Source organism: Anomalospiza imberbis, chromosome 3 (genome assembly GCF_031753505.1).
Source record: "Anomalospiza imberbis isolate Cuckoo-Finch-1a 21T00152 chromosome 3, ASM3175350v1, whole genome shotgun sequence".
Lineage (NCBI taxonomy): Eukaryota > Metazoa > Chordata > Aves > Passeriformes > Viduidae > Anomalospiza > Anomalospiza imberbis.
Window position 1 is genome coordinate 11943077 of NC_089683.1, and position 22352 is coordinate 11965428.

Consider the following 22352-nt stretch of genomic DNA (forward strand, 5'->3'; position numbering starts at 1 on the left):
AAACTTTACATTTCTTGTCACTCTGAGTAATAGATTTTGAAGGGTTATAGGAAGGATACAAATTGAGGCTCCCCTGTGTTTTTATCTGCTTTATCAAATCCCTTTGAGCACCTCAGAAAAACAGGTAGCACAGAGATAAAAATTATTTTTGGACTACCTTAAAGATAACTAGAAAATGTGTGGTATCCTACTAGGTAAAAATTATGCATCTGAACTAGTCTAAACCATATTCTTTTTTTTTTATTTCTCTTCCTCTTCAACTGTTCTAGATTCTTTGAGGGCAGGATCTTATTTAGTATGCATTTGACAATTATTTCTCCAGGGTGTACTCTGCTTTGTGGCTAGATACTCTTTTATTTTTTCATAGAGAACTGTCAGTATTAAAAACTCTAAACAGTTTTCAAAACTAAGAAAATAATCTACAATTTGTGGGATTTATACATATGTACATATGTATATAATTTATATATATTTATATATAAACATATTCTGAGCTCATATTTTAGAAATTTTAATGTTCTTCCACCATAGGGACTTCATGTTTTTCAACTTTCTTTATTTCCTGATTAAGGAATGTTGAAAGTACTATTTTCAAGTCCTGGAAGTTTATGGAAGATTCTGTGATTAAGCCATGAAAGCTTGAAATTGGGTTGAGAGTACTACAGTGGAAAATAGCTTTGCTCTTACCTCAGGCATTTATGTTCACAAAAGATCTGAAAATGACAGATTTTAAGTCATTAAGGAAATAATATAAATTTTTAGTTAATTTATGCACACAGGATTTTGGATGGCCACCTTCCAAACACAAACAGATGAAAAAACATGAGGAAAATATTCCATGCATATTTCAAGGAATATTTAGTGTCTGCGCAAATACAAATGAATATTTACAGCACCTAAAGTCTCTTCAGAAGCCCATACTGCTAGCTCATAAACTAGGAATGATGCCCAGTTATGATATTATAAACTGAAAACCTTCATCTTCTCCTTTCATAACAGAGTATATTTGACTCTTTTCTCTGATGTGAGGATGAGTGAGGTATTGGAGTTTATCAAACAGCGTAACAGGAGAGAGAATAAATCTTATGATGCAATTATTCTAGGGTGACAAGCAAATCAATAAGTCAAGTAAATATGATGGTGCATTGGAAAGGTCTTCTATTTTCAACAAACCAAGTGGATAACACAATAAATGCCCCTTAAAATCTCTCCTAAAAATGGAGATCCCTAAACTGACCATTCCTAAGATAAAGTAATCCATAGTCTACAAGAGACTTGCTATTTTAGGAATGTTCTTTTGCTTCCCTTCGTAAAAAAACCCCAAAACCAATGAAGAAAAACCAAACCCCATTACCATATAGTAAATCTCCACTGGTCTTGAAATGTCTTTCCTCTCCCTTCTGCAGAAACAAACTTTTAGGCTTTTAACTGAACAGCATCATAAGGCAATATTTGAAAATCTTGCAGTTCTCCATGTTTTGTTGAAAATGTTAAAAATGTCTTTAATTTCATTATCCTTGTACCTTAAAACTTGATCCTGAAAAATCCCTGATGTGCTCTAATAATGTAAACTGTTATGTCTATAAAGTTGTGTAACAAATTATCTTGAGCAGATATGTGATTATGCAATCCCTATGCAGGAACTTAATAAAATATGTCCCAATTAAACTCATGTTTGAAGAAAAAAATCCTGTCTCAAAAAAAAAAAAAAAACAAAAAAAAACACTGAAAAGGGACACAGGAGGAGACTTTAGTTTGTGGATTACTAGATTTGTACTCAGTTCAATGGAAAATTGATTCATCTGAGTTCTTTTGGCAGAGGTTTGCAAATATGCTTTTTATCACTTATGGTAGTGAAGACAACTTCATTGTTCTAACAAAGAGGTCTGGCAATACAGTACATCAGATTTTATGAGCTTGGCCTTGCAATTTCAGAAACAGCAAATGAGAAATGAGGCTAAAAAGTGAGAACTACCAGAACTCCATGTTCTTCTTGGCTCTGCAGCAGATGCTGAACCTGGCTGAACATTTACCTTTAGATACCTCCTGCTTAGACCTGGGATGCCAGGTTAAATACATGATGCATGATTGTGGTTTTTCAGCTATGATTTAGGTGCATTACCTACATGCCATTTTTTGTAGATTCAGTATGATTAATTTCCAAAGCCATGTTGAACAGATTCTTTTTTTAATCAATTCTACTATGCTGAAAAAGTGCAACGACCCTTTACAGGACCAAGCAAATTTCCGACAGATTTAACAGCGGTTGCCGGAGAAAAAATAGCTTAATTTATCATTCATTGCAGAGGCCATTTCTTCAAACTTTACTGACAATTCAGGAAGTACGAAAGGTCAGGAAGCACTTCTGTACTCAGAAAAGGGAGTAACAGATTGCACTGCAAAGCCAGGCAAACTGGGACGCTCAGTCTTTTTATGCCCTTGAACTGGGACAGTGTGTTTCAGCTAAGGATTTGTCATCACTGGTGATCCACAGGTTTTCTATTGTATGGTATGTCCATTTCAGAAAGATATTGGAATAAAAGTTTTGGTTTGTTTTATATTGGAAAAAATAGGAGCAGTCAAACTTCATTAAAAGTGTAGGAACAAACAGATAAAATATTCTAATGACACATTAAGGATCCACTGATCACAACTTTATGGAATTTTAATAGAGGAGGGATTTAAACTGCTTGCCAGCTTGTTTTCACTATTCTATAACAATATTATAACATTTAATGGTATATATTATCTTCTATTCTCTGAATAAACTCATATTACACATAACACGATGTGTGTAACAAATTGAACTACACATAATTGTTTAACAAACTGCAAATTTGTCATTAAAAAAAGGAGATATGTGTATATAAAACATTGGGAGAAAGTAGATAGGAGGCTGAAGCTAGAATACCTGAAAATGCTCTGTCATTAATTTCTACCACTTTAAATTATTTTTATAATTTCTAAAATAATAAATATTTTTGTAACTGTGAAGTATTATGCAGATGGAAAGGAATTTTATGTTCTATTTTCTCAGAAAGTTGGAACTCCATTTATTGGGTAGGCTCGGGCTACCCAAACCCAAAAGGCAATCTTTATTATCCAGGAGCCAGGAATATATTGAATTATTTTAGAGATGTAAAGAAGCAAACCAGAGCTGGTGGTGAAGGCAAAGTGGTGCCATACTCAAAACCAGAGGAGGGCTGTGAAGTGAATGTTGTATAACACACTGTACACACAAAACCTCTGCCAAGAGTTTGCCATCTTGGCTGAAGACTGTGGGAGAAGGATTGTGCCAAAACCCAGGTGGGACATTCTGGGACAAGTGAAATTTGCAAAAGTTGCTGTGAAAAGGGCAACATGTTCTCCCTCACACAGAAGGCTGGAGAGGAGTATTGTGAATCATCTTCAGCACACTCATGTTCATAATTCCTTGCAGGAGCTGTCAAATTATGTTTCTGACAGTTCGTGGGATAAAGCTGGCATAAAAATTGTTCCAGCAGGACTGCTTGTATTTCCCTGGAGACAGGGGGTCTCAGCCCAGGGACAAAGACAGGGACAGGAGTAGCCTTTGTGCTTGCAGACCTGCAGTCTGAGAGCTGGAGTTCAGACACTAACAGAGCTCTGAAACAAATTTAGAAAACAGATTGACAAAAGCTGTGTGGAAGAGAGGCTTGAGAAGAAAAAAAGGCTTGGTCAGTGGTTCTGGAGGAAATAAGAGCTGTGTTCTTATCAGCTCTCTCCATCCCATCAAGTTGAAAACTCTCAGTCATTCCCTGAATTCCAGGAGGCTGCTAGCAAAGAGGGTGAGAGGAATTCACTGCTGACAGAACGCAAACTGTGGAGCCCTGTGAAACATAAAAATGTGAACAATGACCAAAGCTTTTTTCATGAGACCTTTTTTTTTTTTTTTTTTTTCTCAATAGAACTGGTCCTTTGGGAAGAACAATGAGATCTTGCTACTTATCACATGTGTTAGAAGAGATAAAAGAAAATGAAAAATATGAAAAATATGAAAAACACAGATCTTTCAGGCTTTTAGTTAGGAAATGAAAACTAGAATTTTTTTGTCATGGTACTTTTTCTTCCAGGACTTATTCTTTCTACATATTATAGGCCACTTGACAAAATTGTTTCCTTACAGCATTCGAAAGTGAGACGGATCTACCTATGTTGGGCTGAACAAGTTTAATTGCAGTACCTCTACCAAAAGGGCTTTTCCTCCTGGGCATTTCTCATGCAAAAACAGTTAAATGTTTACATTGTTACTATGTAACTTAACAGCTTAACAGCAAATAGCAGCAGAAAATCTCTAGGAAGGTCTTGTAAGTTACAGCTTTATGCCCTATTAAGCCTTCACACTCATATGCTTTGACTTTTTTAATAGAATTTAAAAAGAACAGAAATGACCCAAATGTTTTCATCACCTCCTTCTGGATTGGGACTGACAGGATTCCTAATAAAACTGGACTTGCCACTTTATGACTTTTTCCCACTCTTTTTAAGTGAGCTCCCTTTAACAGGGATAAAAAACAAGATGGGAGAAAGAAAATAAAACTACAGATATTATGTATACCTATAAACAATTTTTCAACATTAAAGGAAGAGATATCCCTTTCAATAGGTTATTTATGGATTTGTTTTTTATGCTGAAGAAAAACAGATCCCTTCTTTTCTAAGGTGGTGTCTGGGGGAGGGAAACCAAGCTGCACTTATTTATTTGTATCTTTGCTGTGATGGGAAAGTATCTTTTGTTCCAAGCACAAGCACTTCCTCCAGTGTCCAGAAGAGTTAAAAGATAATTTGCTTTCTAAAGAGCCAGAATTCATCAGGCAAGAGGAGGCAGGAGTGGTTATTGTATTTGCTACAAAATAATATATGTTCAATGTTTCTAGCTACAGTTTAGGACTACAGCAACAAATTGCAATTTTATATAGGAAAAGAAACAGGCTAACTGTTCTCAGCATCAGACTGACTCTGAGTAGAAAAGCAGAGAAGAGGCTCTGGCATCAGCACCCTTGAGGCCATTTTCACGGGGATCCTGGAGGAAATCTGTCTGAAAGCCTTCCTGGGACCATCAGTGCAGGCGGTGACTGTGAGTGCTTAGAATTGCCTTTGCTTTTTCAGCTCTTTTCCAAGCTCTATCTGCCTTTACTGCTCTGCATTGTGAGGACAGGAAGGAAGTGCTTTTATCCACTTGGCCTTATGTATTATGGAGCATTACACTATTGGCAACTGTTCTGTGGATTGTAGAAACATAACTATAGTTTTGGTGGAGGTTCTTTCAAGGTCAGCTGTATCAAGGATGTTTGAGACTCTGAAAATATCAAGCTCAGAGCAGTGACCACCAAAAGCTCTGACTGTTTGCAAGTGAAGGACAATATTTCTGCTCACAAGTGTGTTGCAGGGTTTTACAAAAAAACTTGTAGTTTGTGGCAAGCCTGGGACAAAGAAAACTAAAAAGCTACCAGGTGCTTGGCTTCTGTATGATGGAATCTTTCTGCTCAAGGTGTGATGAAATGTAACTGTGGGCGTGCATGGCACAGTTCTTGGAGCACACCATGACACATACCAGGGAGGGGATGTCATTCCTTTTGCTTTGGGGAGTGGGTGGAACAAGAGGAAAATACAGCATCTCACTTGTGACTTTAGTAATTCTTAGGGGGCATCATTTCAGTTTTTAAAACTTCCTGACCAAACGGGCAAAAGCAGCCAAGGTCAGTAAGACCTGTTCTGAGCAGATTGACCCTGACAATGGCAGTGAGCCCCGTGCTGCCACCACTCCTCATGGATGTGTTCCCATATGCTGGCCTGGCTCCAACAGCTGGTTCAGAAGAGAGGGCAGCCCTGGAATTTGGGAAAGGGTTTTCAATAACACCTGTGACCCGCTTTTATGTTTTATGACAATGGCTCTGCATGGTTTTGACACAATGCCTATATGGGTTAGGGACAGTGTTTAAAAATGTCTTCCAACACTTCATTTTCAAGATTTGGACACTAATACTAGATTAGGCAGTGGCAGGGAGGGTTTTTGGTTCCTTTTCAACTCTACAAGGAATCATTGCATTCTTGGAACATATTGCCATATTTCTTCACTTATTCCAGATCAGATCATTTATACTTACAAATTCTGCTATTTAGCTTATTGATGATTGTATCTGTTACTGATGGTGAAATTAATTTGTGGAACTGTTTTGCTCAAGGCAAAATAAATTAAAAAAAAAACAAAATAAGTCTTATTTCTGGAAACTTTCTTTATTGACGATTATTTTCTGAAAGTCTGCTGTTTCTTCACTCATTTAGAAATACCTCATAAAAGCTCATATTTCCATAATTTTTGCAGTTTTTGTCTGGCAGAGAGACATGGAGACAGATCTATTGAATTCTAGACTCCACAGAAGCATCAGCCAGAGTGACATCTGTGTGGAAAGAGCCACACAGTGTTAAACCTTGGGGTGTTGCTTATGAATACTTCATAAATGCAAGTATTCACAGTCAAATTTCTGAGACAGAACACCATAAAATTTCTGAGTAAAACAGATATGTGATACATGCAAATGTAGAAGCACATATTCTTTATGAATAGCTTTTAAATAAAAACTATCACTGGAAATTTGCCAAATTTTCTCACATTTTTACTGCTAATGGATAAGCAAACATTATGTTTCACCCTCTTTTTAGAATGTATCTATTAATACTTCTCCCTTAACTTTCTCAAAGAGATGATCTTTTATTGTGACTCCAACTACCAGTTCTTACTTCTGACCTCTTTAGAACATGACCAGTAATTTATTTTCTCCCAAGATTCCCATGGCTTCTGTCAGTGAAGACCTAATATTTCTCCACAGCTAAAAACAGTTCAGTCTTTCATAGTGGATTGCTTTCAGGAGATGGCAAAACTTAGTCCCAGTCTGTAGAGCAGGTATTTATTTAGGCCCTGAGTTTTGTAATGTTCTGCAGTTAGTTACACAATAAGCTCTTGATGGAATGAAGAATTGCTTCAAAGCATCATTTTCCCTGTACAAGAGGCACCTCTCCAGCTAAAAATAAACACAGGCAGTTTCAAATAACCCCAAAATAACATTCTTCCATTTCTTCCAAGCTGAAAAATTATCTAAGAGCATTCCAATAAAATAAGGTAGCTGTATCATATAATAGGGGCCTGAGAAGTAGTCAGATGCCACAGTGATAGGAGCTATGTAAGAATATAAATAGAACATTATAGAGATTTCTCTAAAGCTCTGGAAGAAGTGTTTCCTATATATTATAAAATTTAAATATGGAACATGCTGAACTAGTAATAGGACAGCCCTTTGTAAAATTTTTCATTACACCTTCCAACCACCCAGGAAAATTAATGGAGAGATTAGTAATGTAAAAATTATTCAACAAATGCTAGTTATTCAGAGCTGTGTGACTGATTAAACATGTCAAAATTAATAAAATGTATACTTTACTACAGATGAAAGAAGTATCTTAAGAAACCTTAAAAAGAAAATTCTGTGGTCTCCATAAAAGAAAATTTGCTGGTCTAGAAATGAAAATTATAGATTTGAAAATTATAAAACTGAGCTAGAAGCAGTTTGCTGCTCTGCTACAACATCTGATATATACTGTGGTCTCCATGTTAGGTGCTGCACGTGCACCAGTCAACTTTTCTGATCTCAAATACTGCTTTCAAACAAACTCCCTCACAGCTGGTTTATATCATGGCAGTATAATGACATAAACCAAATCTCACAGCACCCCTTTCAGGTGTAATGAACCCCCTTTCTAAATGTTCCTGTAAAGGTACAAGGATGTGATGTGTCTGCTGTGTTTTCCTATCTGAAAACCCTTTTTCTGTTGTGTCCCAGATTGCAGCAGAAATACAGCATAGCTCTCACAAAATTTGCTCTCACGTTCCTTGCCTGGCATGCACACGGGAGCTCAAGGCTTTAATTAACTCATAGAATTTAAATTGATTGTGATGTCACCTTACTTCGTTCTGCTGTGCTCTCATCCAAGCTGAGCATGGCCCATGTAATTAGAAGTTAAACTCTTACACCAAAATGTCAGAGTAGGTGCACTGCACAGTTGGCAAGTAGATGCTTATCTTGCATTTCTCCTGAAAATAAACCTTAAAAATGGCTGCAATATTGATGTTAACATATTCAATGAAAGCACTATTTTATTTTCAATGTCTGATTAACAATTTCACAGTGTCAAAAACAGTAGATTGAAATGAAATACACACAATATTACTATGTGATACAATTCAGTTTATGAACATGCTTTATTCTATTTATTTTCTTATATTTAAATTCATTGAAAGTACTTAGATGATTATTGGCCGTTTTTCTGTCAAGTGTCATATTAAGTCAGCTGCATCTCAGCGAATATGTGTATCAGATGGGAATTGTGCAGCAGCCTTCCCAATAGTATAGTGCATCACTATAGTATTTTTTCACATGAAGGTCTACTTAAATGACAGTTTGGATTTCCTCTATTTACCATTTAAAGCAGTTTGTCATTAAAATTCCATTTCCTCATGTGCTTCACTGCACAGAATGAATAAATGCTTTAAGGCATTTTCCTGTAGCCACATCGATTCAGTTAATGTACAAGTATTTACACACGGATATCCTACATCAATAAGTATTAAGTATCACAATATATCAAGTATTTTCTTTAAAATCAAGTGATTCTTGAGCTTCCTTATTGTAAATAAGGTGCTTCTTAAGAGACAGAAAGAGATAGAGGCTAATACAGACAGCAGCTATTTAAGATGCAATAATGATTAAAAAAAATATAGGAGCCACTGGGAGTTCCATAAATAAATTTGATTCCTCTCCTCATTTGGTTAAATGCTGAAGAGGAGACCTTTTCAAAAGGGAAAAACACAGAACAATTCCACACAGTCACTATTCAGAAATGCCTGCCAAAATCACAGGTAAATTTTGACATTTTCCTTGGTTGACTTAGATTCATAAGAAAAACTGATTTCCCTACATTATTGCAGAAATAATATCTCCTGTGAGTAATGCTGTTTTGCCTTTCTTGCCCAACCATTTTTACAAAAGTGGGAAGAGCAAAATGACTTCATTTGCTGTTTAGATGAGAAGGAGCCTTCTGCCTGCAGAAAAAATAAAAAAGGAGAGAGAGTAAAAAAAAAGGAAATTCTGAGCTTTTTAATAAGATGTCATCTGATTGTTTTAAGAACAGTCCAATTTTATCCTCAATAGAATTAATTTTTTTTGTCCATGATTTTTATGGGCTCCATGGTTTCTAGAAATTTATGATCAATAAGCTGTGTTCTCAGTGGTTTTGTGTTCCTTTCTATATTTTCTTAAAGATCTTGTTGTTTTCCATTTTCTTTGCAGTGTCCTTGCATGACCTCCCAGAGAAAGGAAGATATATCCGTCTTTTAGATCTGCCTACTCGCAGTTGTGCTGTCAATGCACTTCTCGAGTTCCTCCAGCCACAGTTTGATTTTTCCTTTCCTTGTGTTAGCTACTGAATTTTCATTTGCACTCTGGCTCTGCACAGCTTGAGTGACTTATGTATTCTTTTCCCCTGTAAGCTTTTTTTCACCTGTGCCTACTTGTATTAATTACCAGTATTGTGTTTTCATGCTCCGCTTGATTTTTCCCCCAGAACCTTTAATCTTCTTTATTGTGCTATCCAATTTCTTCCTCCTGGCATTTGTTTGCACATTTTTCACAAGCTAAGGCACTAACTACAGAGTTATTTCTTTTTCTTCATCACACCTGATATGTTGTTGGTCTTTTTATTTTGTTTTTAAAATCTGTATCCTTATGGACTCTCTTTTCCTATATTTGGTTTTATTAGGGATAGCAAACAGACCACAATCTGCACTTCAGTCCTTAAAAAGCTGCTTACCATAAATAGTACATAATAACTGCTAGCAATAAAAATGTTGCTTCCAGCCTCTTGAGACAGCTATTTCAAGTTTTTTTTGCAGAACCCTATTTCTAAGATGTTTCAGATTTATGTGTTGGAGAACTACTGCCTCCCCTCTCACCAAAATCCACATGCCAAAGGAACATATTACTTCCTGGCTCTTCAGGTCTGGAACACTCTCATAGTGAAGAATTCTTTCCTAATAGCCAGTGTAAACATACCCTCTCCCATATAAACCTGACTTCTTCCAGTTTAAAACCATTCCCCCTTGTACTATCGCTACATTCCTTGTAAAAAGTCCCTCTCCAGCTCTCTTGTAGCACCTTTCTGGAAGGTGTGGTAAGACCTCCCCAGAACCTTCTTTTCATCAGGCTGAACACTCCCAACACTCTCAGACTGCCTACAGAGAGAGGAGCCCTACAGGAGACGTTCCATCCTCTGATCATCTGTGTGGTCTCTTCTAGACTTGTGTCAAATAGGTTCACATCTTTCTTGTGCTGGGGACCCCAGAGCTGATGCAGCACTGCAGGTAGGGTCTCACTGGGGCAGAGCAGAGGGGCAGAATCCCCTCCCTCACCTGCTGCTCACACTGCTTTGGGTGCAGCCCAGGACACGTTTGGCTGTCTGGGCTGCGAGGGGCACATGGCTGTGTCATGTTGAGCTGCTCATCCACCAACACTCTCAAGTCCCTCTGCCCAGGTTTACTCCCAATCCATTCTCTGCCTAACCTTTCTCTGAGCTTGGGATTGCCCCAAACCAGATGCAGAACCTTGCATTGGCCTTGTTGAAGTCCAGAACATTTGCACGGGCCCAGTTCTCAAGCCTGTCAGGGCCTCTCTGGATGGCATCGCTTCCCTTCAGCATGCTGATCACCCCACACAGCCTGGTGTCATTGGCAAACTGGCTGCAGCTGCACTCAATCCCACTGTCCCTGTCACTGACAAAGATATTAAACAGCACCTGTCCCAATAACAACTCCTGAGGAATCCCATTTGTCATTGGTGTCCTATTGGACATCAAACCATTGACCTCAAATCTTTGAATACATCCAGGTGCAGACAATTCTTTACGCACCAAGTAGTTCATTTATCACGTCCATGTCTCTCCAGTTTAGAGACAAGGATTTCATGCAGGACAGTGTCAAATGTTACAGAAGAAGGAACTATCGTAGGTACATATTTTTATAATACCTCTAATTATAAAGAAACTTAATGTAGACCACTAGAGAAGAAAACTTCTAGGAAATTACCAGAGTATTAATGTTACACATACAGTTTATTAAATATCACAAATTTACTGCAAGGATAAACACAGTGATGGGTAATGACAAGGTATTGTGGCATTTGATATCTCACTATGTCTCATTATCACTAAATAGGCCATTAAGAGAGAATAGGGACTGCTCTGTCAGGTGGCTCCAAGGCTGGCAGATGTGTTTTATTTAATAGGTTGGAAAAATAACTTTTGCTGCTCAGAGAATTAGGAAGGCAAAAAGGAGGTTTTTGTCACTAAAGGGGAGATATTTCTGTATTACAGTGTCCAGTAAATGTAAGGAAGCAAGTACTTGTCCATGCAAAGCAGAAGTACTTGGCTTTTGGCTGCAGGGCGTGCGTGTGTGCTAGTCATGGGAGACAGTGCACTTGAAAGAATCATCAGAAATGTTGAAACAAAAGGAGAGGGAGAACTGCAGACAGAGGAGGTGAGGAAAAGAGACTGCAGTCACTTATCAGAGGAAGCGTAAAGAGTGAAGCCATGGAGGGGAATGGACAACATACCACCTTTCAAGCCCAGAAATGTTGCTCAGTGCCTTAGATGCCTTCACCTTTCTAATTCCAGGGCACTTAGAGCTGCAGTTCTGTAACCTGCCTTTGCCTTTAAGCCCTGCAGTGTTTCAGCCAGCCTCCTGTGGTGGAGATTGTCCCTTGTTGCTCTCATGATGTTAATCTCATGTTAATATTCTCAAGGCCTTATTCCTCCCAACCCTGACAGCATTGTTATGGTCGGCTCTCTTGAGAAACAAATTTCTCCCAGAATCAAATAATTATTTTCTCTGACCTTTCCCTGTCCTTCAGTTGCAGCCTTTGAGTTTTGCAATGGGGACCCAATAATACACAAGTGCATACCTTTTCAATGATGTAGCCTGCAGCAGCAGCCCCATGTGAAAGTAACAGCAATAACAGCGACAGAAACAAACACCAGTAGGAGGGTTGAGTGGATCCTGATGAAGATTATAGAGTTCTATGGAAAAGGGTGGATGGGTTTGCCTGTGTGCTGGAGAAGAGCCAGTGGAAGATGTTTTTTGAGGATGATAATTGCTTCTCTTCCCAGATGGTCACTGGGGAGAGTTTTGGTTTTTACTTTCCGTCTCCCTTAGCTTTTATTTTTTCTTGGAACCAGCCTTTATAGAATTGCTGAAAGCCACCATCTAAACACCCTACTAATAAATGTTTGTGCATGCAAGCCTATCTCACAACACAAGGCCAACATATGTCTAAAGCTTTTCAAAAGTACACAGCATTTCTGTATTTTTAAATACAAACCCCAGATGTTTCAAACTACCATTCAAAGCCTCTCTGAATAGGAACATCTTCTCGCAAGGCAAATAAAAGGGAATTTCAGTGCTCCTTCAAATCTGAAACCTTTAGCAACCTTAGTTTGCATCTAGCTTTAATACCTGTATTGGATGGGTACAGACTTCTAGGAAACCTGACACTGGGAATGGTTGGGAAGATAGATTCAGTATAGGTAAATAATGGGAAAGGAAAGGTCTCCAAAGAAGCAAGAATCTATCAGACGTAATTGCCTGTGAAACAAGATGCAGCATCACTAATACAAATGCTTATGAATAATGGGCAACCACCGGGAGAAAAGCTGCCTTCAGGAGGTTTTGCAGTTTCTGCTCAATAATCTGCTTGACAAATGCAGAGCATATGGCATGGAACTGGAGCTAGGTTGCCCCTGACATCTCAGATGAAACACTGGGGGCCTGTTCATGATGAGAGACTGATGGCTGGATGACGAGACAATGTGGAGCCCTGCCCCACCTCTATCTGGAGTCTAATCCCTGTGAAGTGGTGAGGGAAATAACAAGTCCTGGAAGGTTTCCCTTAAGTTTTCTCTAATTGTACTTTTCTTCCAGACTTGTGTAGACCCTGTCTGAGGACCGTGTCCAGAGGAAGGTGCCCACAGCTATTAGAAAAGCTATGCTAGAGTCCTGTACTTAGTAAGCCCGTAATTTCCTCAGGGGAGGAAAAGCCCCCTGACAAGAGCACTGGGTAGAGGAGGGGGAAATTTCTGGGACCATCCAGCCGCCTCCCACACAAGGGATACTGGCCTGGACAGCTGCTACTGATCCCAAGCCAGCCTACCACCCGTGTATTCCAGGGTGACATTTTGAAAGTGTAACTTATGGCAGTTGGTCTGTCTGCCGTGAAGATGACAAAAAGTGGTGGCCAGGTCTGTGTCCATGCTTGAATGGGAAGGTCAAGGTGCTTGACAAGGTGCTGCCTGCTTTGGGGCTGTTTAGCTTCTATATGAATTTTACCTAGTGCTTCTGTCCCTTGCTGCTATCTTGGGAGCTGCTGTCTTGCCAGTAGAATGAAATCAAGAGCTGGCACATTTCTCATGCTTATGCAGATCTGTTTTCAGTCACAGCATTTAAAATATCTTCCATAGCAATACATTACTGTGTCACTTATTGAAATAATTTGGGTTTAAAGGTGAATTCAGCAACATAATTTGTTCTTTATTCAGCAATGAATAAAGCACTATATATAAAGAAGCTTGTAAAATTTTCTTCTTTTTAATTTCTATGAGGAAGGCCAGACTTCCACTGCCTTACTGAAGAGGGAAAGATCAAATGGCCTTTCTGAAGCTCTTCCTACTTCCAGTTTCTAATTCTCTTATTCAGCTCTCATGGGTGCAAAAGTAACCCCAGATTTGAGGTCATGGTATATATTTTGAATTTTCATAATTTCTCCTAAAATCAAAGCTCTGTGTCTTGTTTTGGTAAGAGTCTCTTGCTATCAAGAAAGTAGGTTGTTAAGAAAATAGTGGAAAAATTTCCTCGCTTTGGAACTTTTCAAACATTGTTTTATATTATATTGTTTTATTATATATTGTTTTCACTTTAAATAAAATTACATTGAACTTCCAGTGTTGACAGAAGTCTCATAATTTTCTTTGTAAGAATAAGATATGAGGAAGAGAAAAAAAAATATTTCCCATTATACAGTTGAAGGGCAAAATGTGAAAAACCTGGCAGATGCTGAGCAGTTTCATAAAATTATTTAATAACTGCTGAAAAACAAGTCTGAAAAACAAAAGTGAATATGTGCAGTCATGTAAAATAGAGATCCATAAAATGAAAATTAAGATTATATGGATTAGTTCCATCACATGAAAAGCAATTCTATTAATAACATAAAGCAGAACCATTGAACTTCATTACAATGACAGAAAATTATATATCAAGGCACACTGTTAGCAGTGGAGAAATAATGCATTTTATAACAAAAAATTCAATTTTTAATGTTTTCTTCTCTTGAATAAAGTATGTGTCCGAGTATCTTAATGTGACTTTTACTGGGCATCCCTTAGAATCCTTTTCCTGTTATAGCAGCATTTGGGGAAAGCTGATAGTCCAATGCACCTTTTAGCTTTTTTTACCAGCCAGCATGGTCATTCCCAATCTCTTTTTTGACAATGAGTTAAAGAACTGCTGTAGGAGAATGATAACTTTGTGTCTCTTATCTGGGGCTGCCTGCTCATAATCTTTCTGACATTGTTGAGTTCCTGCTGCTGTCTGTGCAGCGCCTGTACCACTAACAAATGGAGAAAAACTTTTACTGGCTCTAATGCGGGATTTATTCTTCCTAGGTGTATATAAAGCATAGGAATGGAAAGCACTGCCCATATTCAGAGAAAGAGCTCAAAATAAAATTTCAGGCGTTAATATGAACCTCGTTTATCTCAGTATCACTGCTCTGATGACAATGAAATTCAGGTGGAAGTATACACAGCAATGTTAATTTAGTAGACTTAATCAAAGTGTGTTTCCCCCTGTTTTTTCTACGAACAATTTCAGGCTTTATTTTTGATGGCAGTTCCACTGCATATGACCAGATGGGAATCTAGTTGTGATTTGTCAATACACTTGTGGATTTCTCAGCTACTTTAAAATGAGAAGTTGAGTGCTTAATTTAGGGCTTTTATCTTCATGGGAAAGTTAATGAAGATAACAATTTTTACATGACCTCTTTGAGGTTGACACTAGACTCATCAAGTCATAGCACTAACACAGGATTTGAATTGTGGTGTCACCTGTGTACAGGAGAGCAATCACTGCCCTGGTGCTGCTGGCCACACAATTTCTGTGTGGATGCCGTTGGCCTTCCTGGCCATGTGGGCACACTCTGACTCATGTTCAGCTGCTGTTGACTAAAATCCCCTGGTCCTTTTCCTCTTGGCCACTTTCCAGCTACTCTTCCCCAGCCTATAGCACTGCAGGGGTTGGTTGCTGTGATCCAAGGGCAGGACCCAGCACTTGGCCTAGTTGGCCCACATAAAATTGGTTTCAGCATCAGTCCAGCCTGTCCAGACTCCTCTGCAGAGCCTTCCTGCCCTCCAGCAGGTCAACACTCCTGCCCAACTTGGCGTTGTCTGTGAACTGACTGAGAATGCACTTGATCCCCTCCTCCAGGTCACTGATAAAGACATTAAATAGGAATGGCCCCAACACTGATACCAGGAGAACACCACTGGTGAGCCACATCCAGCTGGATGTAACTCCACCCACCACAACCCTCTGGCCATCCAAACAGTTTTTAACCGGGTAAAGAGTGCACTGGTCTAAACCATGGGCTGACAGCTCCTCCAAGAGAATTCTATGGGAGACAGTATCAGAAGCTTTACTGAAGTCTGGATAAAGGTAAGCCCTTGGCAGGTAAGGCAGTAGGATGATAAAATTCATACATGTTGTACAAAATCAGAGCCTCTGAAAGAAACGTTTTTGCATTCCTCATTCTTAAACCTCTGACTTAAGCCAATTGACAAATGTGTTTATCCAGAACACTTCAGTATCCTACACTTCAGTGAGGAGTAGGTTTTGGCCACATTGCCTCTGACACTATTTTTAAAAATTCCTTTACTTCCATTCAGTAAGTTGAAAAGCAGTAAATCACAGAAGCATAGGTGACATTCCTAAAAGTTACCAGCTCCCTGCATGCCAACTTCTTACTGCATCCTTCAGGCTTTATATCTAAAGGTATCACGGAAAATAAAATCTCATGGAACGAGAGGATATTCATCACATTTCCAGTTCTCAAAATGAGATGTCAGAGGGAGTTCAGTGGAAATGCCAAGAACATATAAGAAAAATTTATATGTGCTAAGATCTTGAATTCATTTGCCTTAGTTTATTTGAGTAGCTGAAACTTGAATGCTGTGCCTGGAACTCAGACCCTGTTTTATCTGGTGGGAATAATGGAATGCTAAAACCCTTAAGTCATGAGCCCAAGCCTGGAAAAAGCCACAGTGAAGCCAATGTTCCTCCTACAAGTGTGCATTGGTGGTAAGTAATCCATAATCAAACACACACCAAAGTCCAGGAGAATCTTTGCAAAAATTCTTTAAAACAGGCTTTGAATCGGGCAGAAAGTACCTCAATGGTTTTATTATTTTAGTGATATATCATAATGTTAAAAAAATATTAAATCAGGAAATCTGCTAATTAATGCACTTGACATCCATTCAGGAATCTGAAAGGATAGTTTATGCCTGCAAAGACAGAGTTAATACAAACATAACTGTAAATGGAACAAGGAGTCATAACCAAAAGAAAATTAAAAAAAACCCTATCAACAGAACTCTGGTCACACTATTTTGTCTTGAAGAGACTAAAAATCACCTTAAAATACTCTACTGCCAAAAAGACAGGATAAGTAACGGTAAATTTGTGACATCATTATAGTAGCAAATGTAAATGACTTCTCAGCTATCAGAAGAGTCATAAAACACATCCCTTCCTAAACAACACATATCGAAAAAGAGTGTGCTTTAGGGGTATGAGAATGGTTTTCATGATTATCAGGTGAATTGCCTCTTAAATTTCTTTTTCTCCAGGGGTGCATTCCTCAGGCTAGGCATTAAAGTTCTTACACTTTCTTCCCAGAGTTTAGATCCAGATGATCTAATCATCCTGTCTGACTTGATGGATGCATGAGCACTACTTGAATCCCACTTCCACTTAAAGGAAGTACGGAAGCATGACCCAACACCTTTCTGCCATGTGCTCTCTCGTGTACAGGGATGTGATTCCCAGATGGGAACCAAGGTGTCAGGTAGATTTGGATGACCAGTGACCGAGAATCTCAGCTAAAATCCAACATGTATCTCCAAAGAATTGTCAGACATTGTAACATTGGTTCTGTGATTCTCTGTATGAAGGTCAGATAACACAGATATTTGGCTCCTGTTCTCAGGCCTCCCAATGTATGTAAGTATTGAACAGCCAGCCCCAAACAAATTTATCCAAAAGACTTTGCTGTCAAAAAAACCAATTCAAAATAAAGAATAATTATCCTCCAATTTATTGTTTTACAGAATACACAAAAGAATAACTTTAATAAAAATACTAAGCACTTGTTTACTAAATAGTTTTGATCTAGTCCTTAAAACAGGTGTAAGATCCTCTTTGCCAAAGTAAATAGAAATTCTGGCTTGAGATGGGAGGCTTTAATAACCAGAAAACACTCTGGTTTTGTGTTTATTTGACTTACACACATTTCACCTTCCTGAGTACTGACACTTCTTTCCAACATCAGAATGAAGTTTAAGGATTCCCCCTCATTTTTCTTTTCTACAGCCTGAAAACTTAAATCATATTAGCTTGGTGGAACTTCAGCTGAGACTTTTTACAACTACATTTCCTCTCTTCTCTAGGAAAACTGTCACTGGTTTACCTTTTCCAGTAGTCACCTCTAACAAGCTCTGGGATTCAGGCAGGACACTAGAACATGAGTATCAGGAAAGTTTTGCAGAAATGCTCTCTTTTCTCAAAAGGACAGAAAAATGCTGTTTGTTAGAGATAATCTTAACTGTCTCATACAAGCATCTAAAAAATACTCAATCTCATGCAATGCAGTTCAGATCACAATCTTCAGAAGCTCAAAGTATAGAAATAATAAGCCAGATCCAGTTCTCTGTTCCTAACTATTTCCAATTTGAAGTAAAATTATAGCAATGAGTGAAAAGTGAATTCAGCCATCCTCCACTTTATTAAGAATTCATTATTTTTCACAAGTGTAGGAACAATCCCACGAAAGTCCATCAAATTGACCACCTGCTAACAATTGCATTAGATTGTGTATCTGTTTTGACCTTCTAATTTTATGGGAAGAGTTTTGGATTTAATTTGCTCTAGGTACTTATGAAAAAGGTCAGTGGTGCTGACTTTTATTTATTTGATGCCGATAAATTATATTAATGTGTACAAGCTTTTCCTTGTGTCATCGTTATTCACCTCTCAAAATATGTGACATTTTTATTTGTTTTGGGCTCTGAGTAGCTGATGTTTGTTATGTTTTACTTCTTTCTAGCTGGGGAGGTAAAACAGAACATTTAAACAGAGTACAGAGGTGCAAACCTTATGGAATAAGCTCCCTCTCCTTCAGCTTTAATTTGCCCTACTCTACATGTTTTACACTTTGTTGTAGAAGTGATGTATCTTCCATCTCACTTCCTCAAAAAAGCTCTGAGCAGCCCTAGTGAAATATTTTCATCTACACAGTGAACAAAGCAGAAGAGTAGAGGTGATTTGACATAGTCTGAGAAGAGCTAGGAATATCTTTTATTGTCCCTGAAAATAGATGCTCTGTCTTTGGTAGAATACAATTGAGTAGAACAACACAGAATAATCTGTCTGTACAAGTTTGCCCCAGATCTATTATAAAGATAATTTGGCCCTTTAGGTTTGTTTGCTTTTCCCCCTCAGGTATAGTAAGATTAGACATAATCTGACCTCTCCAGAAAAAAAATTCCTTTATGTACTGATGAGCAACCACATTAATATGTTGCTTTCACATTTCTTGGGGAAAATTATCACCTCTTACCAGCAAAATCAGTGGAGAAGGAACAAACTAACGATATTTAGGTAGCCATTTTCTACTGAACTTTAGTCAGAACTATTATAACTATTCTAGAAAGACCTTACAATTTTTAATCTCTTTTCCCTTTTTATTCACTTTCATGTTTTGCATTACCCAAATTACTGCTTTTAAGCCTTTTTTATCGTTACACAAAGGAAAAGAACACAAGGAAATAATCTGTTAACACCTTGGTTCTCATTTGAGATAATTTGCTGGCCAGTGAGTCAGCAAAAGAAATGGCTGTGATTCTTCTTTGTTCCTTTGAAAGTGTAATTTCTCTCTCTCACCCCAGTATGACTTAGGTGTTTGTTCCAGGCTGGTAGTCATTCAAACAATATTATGATGAAGTAACACAGAAATCTCTGCAATAAAAGGAGATTAGAAGATGTTACTGGCATTTAGTGATTAGCCAAAATTAAAAAATCAGTGGTCTTATACTGCACTCCATATAGCATCCCTGATCACAAAATAAATACATGGTGAGGAAAAATAAAAAAACTAAAAGGCAAGTGCCTTGTCCTTGTCATTAGGATAACTGAAATTACTATAAATAGTCAAAATACCCATATGAGGATTAAAAGCTCTTGCCCTTGCTAACACTGTCTTCTATATACATACAATCTCATTGCATTTTAAAATTTTATTGAATGTTTAATTTTTTTTTATTTGGCACATAGGTCCACAGTCAGTGTTACGGATAACACTGAGGTACCTGAAACTCTTCTTTTGTTTGTTTTCTTGGTAGTTTATTTTGTTTTCTTTTGTTGTTGTTTTGGGGTTTTGTTATTCTTTTTTATGTTTTTATTTTTTGTTTAAAAGGCACAAAGCAGAAATCAATTCCAAAAAACAATACTATACCTCCACACTGTTTTTACCCAAACAACTGCATAAGCAGGCAACCAGCCAGCTCTCTTATTTGTAGGCCTATTTTTTCTGATATTCCAGCCCTTCAGTGAGGAGAGAGAGAATCTGTCAGAAAGATCACATACATTAGAGGGACATGATGTTTTCAATCAGTTGTTGCTTGTATTGATTTTTTTTTTTACATAGAATATTTAAATTATCCTATCTTTCATGTCTCTGGAAGAAAAATACTCAGTTGAAAAAAGTAAAAAAAGCTGTCTGTTCTCAACATCTCTAAATAAACTAGGAATTTGCACCATGCAGGAAATTAACACCTTGCACAGCACTAAATCATAAACCAGGAAAATAGTATCTGCTCTATTTGTAGAATTGTAAAATTTTAGTGGTTTTTTTTTACATTTAGATAGTCACTGAGAAGGCCAAGAGAGATATAGCCCAGCAGATATATAAAATGTTTTTGCAAAGGCAAACTCTGTTCTGTTTTAATTGACTCCAAACCAGTGTTTGCTAAGTTGTGTTTTCAATTAAAAAAGAAAAAAAGAAAAGAGGATTTCTGTTATTGTAGATAGAGAAAATTTTTAACTATTTTATGAACATTTTCAGTGATTTCAATTGCTTCAATTCAGAAGGCCAAAGAATGAGTCCCTGCTGCATTTCCATCAGAGATGAGAACCTCTGATTATAAACTTGCCTTATTCCAAGATGACTGGCACAAAAGTACCCTCTGGCACTATCTTTAGCTAAACCTAGAGAACAAGGTAGGGCAACACAGCTGAAGTGTGCGCAGAGGTTCACAGCCTTGAACACCAGTCTTTGACCTCTACTCAGATCAGATCAGATGCAGCCTTCAGGCAGCAGGGACGTTGGCTGGGACCCTTCCTTGAAGAGGTCAGCTCATGTGCAGAAAGGCAATTTGAAGGCTAATCTCTCATCTGCCATTGGCTGCCAAGCATCAGCTTAGTAATGACCTACAGGAGACCTTGTCCTCACACTCTCCCTCTCCCATGTTCCTTTGAAAAGAATGGCTGCACCTGTAGCATCAAATGGGGTTGCTTTTTTCTTCTTCAGTCAGATCCCTTCATCCAAGGAGCCTCGCTAGACTTAATGGGACCCACTCATCTTGTATGACACTATACTGGGTAGGGGAATGACAACATTGTAGACAGGAATAACCACATCACCTGGCTGTTCCAAATTAGCAAGTACATAAAGCAGTGTTGTGGTTTGACTTAGCTGGCCATCAGGTGTCCACCATATTACTCTATCCCTCACCTTCCTCAAGAGAACAGTGGAAGAAAATACAATAAAAAGCTCATGGATCAAAATAAGGACACGAAGTTCCCTTATTAGTCATGGGAAAAACAAGCTCATCTTCAGAAAATTAATTTAATTTATTGTCAATTTAAATAGCATAGGACAGTATAAAACAAGAAGGAATTTTTAAGTGCCCTACCCCTCCCAGGCTCAGTTTCAACTTCACCTCTGATTCATTTACCTACTCTTTTACCTCTTTTTCACTGCTCCCAAGCAGTGAAGGGGACAGGGAATGGGGGTTCATAACATTTCATCTCTGCTCCTTCCTTCTCACACTGTTCCTCTCTTTCATGGGGTCCCTTTCACAGCCTAGAACATTTCCCCGGCCACAGCATGAGTCATTTGCACATGGTGCAGTCCTTCTGGAGCAGTGCTCCAGTGTGAGTCCTGCCAGAAACCTGCTCAAACACAGAGTCATGAGCTCCTTCAGGGCGCCTCATCCTGCTCTGGTGCGGGGTCCTCCATGGATGATCCTCCATGCAGGTGAATCTCTGCTCCCACATGGACCTTCCTGGGCTGCAGGGGTACAGCTGCCTCACCAGGGGCTGCACCACAGGCTGCAGGGGAATCTCAGCTGCAGTACCTGGAGAACCTCCTGCCCCTCCTGCACTGACCTTGGGTCTGCAGAGCTGTTTCTCTCACATTCGCACTCCTTGCTCCCAGATGTTGCACAGTACATTTCCTGCTTTCTTAAATGTGTTATCACAGCGATGCTACCAAGATTGATCAACTTTGTGCAGTGGCAGATCCATCTTGGAGATGGCTGAAACTGTCTCCGTCCACCATAGGAGGAATTTCTGGTGTCTTCTCACAAAAGCCACACCTGCAGCCTTCATGATACCAAAATCTTGCCACATAAACCCAGTTCAAATGGTCATGGGTAATGTATGGCTGGGTGCTAAACACCACAGCAGGATGTTCGTCAGAGTTCTGGGGTTCAGCACAGATGCAGCTTCACCTCTTGCTGTGCTGCCCTCAGCTTTGCCTGCTCTGCCCTTTGCAGTGCCCCATGTGTCCCATTTGAGCATCACTGACTTGTTCCTTTCCAGTCTGCATCTTTTCACATCACCCTTTGCAAACTGCATCTCTTCTGTAATGATGTATGTGTATCTCTGCTTCATATTG

At 38.5% G+C, this 22352-nt stretch overlaps 1 protein-coding gene across 1 annotated transcript in view; it reads left to right on the forward strand.

The window, feature by feature from the left end:
• Positions 1–19826, forward strand: part of SMC6 (structural maintenance of chromosomes 6) — a 283990-nt gene extending 264164 nt beyond the window's left edge. The window contains exon 28 of the transcript XR_010996977.1: positions 19809–19826. The gene's annotated coding sequence lies outside the window, so the exon portion shown is untranslated. The remainder of the gene's footprint in view (positions 1–19808) is intronic.
• Positions 19827–22352: the final 2526 nt, after the last annotated feature.